A 1,400-nucleotide genomic window follows, 5' to 3' on the forward strand; every position below is an offset into this window, starting at 1 on the left:
TGTTGTTTGTTCACTGCTGTAACCCCAGCATCCCATGCATGAGCTGCCCAGTGGAGGTGCTTAATACGCGATCGCTGGGTGGATGAACCGTCCTATCAGGAAGACAAGGCAGCCTTATTGCACATTTTATAGATGAGAAAAATGAGACCCAAAGAGGTTATGCAGCTTGTCCGAGGCCCCTACTTGGTCACCTGTCAGGGCCAGGCGGTGGATGCACAGGTGTGGAAAGGGGCACACGCATGGTGGGAACGGACGGACAAAAGACAGGCTGGAAACTCGGATGAGGCCACGTAATTTGGACTTTTAAATCAACCAGAGGAGCTGGCTGCCGCCAGGGTTTAAGCAGCTGAGTGAATGTTCACAGGAATAACTTTTACAATTGAAAGAGACAGGCTAGGGGATTATTGACAGTGTTTTAAAACAAGAAGAAAACTTAGGGAGCAATTAGCCTCATTTCCTCATTTAATAAGGTGTAAAATTGGCACCAGAAGTAATAAACTTACTGGTCCAAGTTAGCCTGCCAGTAAAGAAAGGGCCAGAACCGAGGTTTTTTTAAAACTCTCAACACGGTGCTGTTTGTTTATGATGCATTGAGATTGTTCAAGCTTTTAATCGAGCGCCAGCGATTCTTTGTCCTATAATAGAGGCATACAGCTCTTTTTAAGAACTCTTACTGAGATAAACTGTGCTGGCTTTCTGATGTGGTCTGTGTTCTTTTCCTACTGTCATGTAAGAAACCAGCCCCCACTCGGCAGCTCAAAGCAGCCCCTTTCTTATCTCGTAGTTTCCGTGATGACGGTTGGCTGGGTTCTCTGCTCAAGGTCTCACCAGGCTGAACTCAGGGTATGGCCACAGGGGCTGACAAAGTCTCAGGGTGCTCGTCCAAGCTCTCCTGGGTGTTGGGAGAGCCCAGTACCAGCCGCCTATAGCCCCGAGGCCCCGGTTTTCTCGCTGACTGTCAGCTCCTGGAACCTCCCCCAGGTCCTTGCCATGTGGCTCACAGCTGTTTGCTTCTCACAGTGCTTTGCGTCTTCCAGGAGGTGGGGAGCCTTAGAGAAGGTCACGCAATCACCTTGTCATGTAATGTAACCAAGCATCCATCCTCTCCCCCATCCTCACGCGTCCACCGGGAGGGGGTGTCAGTGAAAAACAACGTTGCCTGCCATATCAATAAACAAAGGATGCTGCAGCCGTCAAGCCATCACATTGCAGCCATCCCAACGGCGAGCCCCAAGGGAGCTCAGGATGGAAACAGGATGCCTGCTCTCAAGGCATCGGCCACTGCAGCCACCCCTATCCAGCGCACCCTGGGGAGACTCAGGATGAGAAAGCTCAGGAGACTGGCCCCAGGGAGCTGAGCTGCATATCAAAGGAATGATTTCCAGGAGCTCAGAGTTTTG

The sequence above is a fragment of the Aethalodelphis obliquidens genome, unplaced genomic scaffold (assembly GCF_003676395.1).
Source record: "Aethalodelphis obliquidens isolate GAN/ISIS:26980383/991018 unplaced genomic scaffold, ASM367639v1 scaffold2, whole genome shotgun sequence".
Taxonomy (NCBI): domain Eukaryota; kingdom Metazoa; phylum Chordata; class Mammalia; order Artiodactyla; family Delphinidae; genus Aethalodelphis; species Aethalodelphis obliquidens.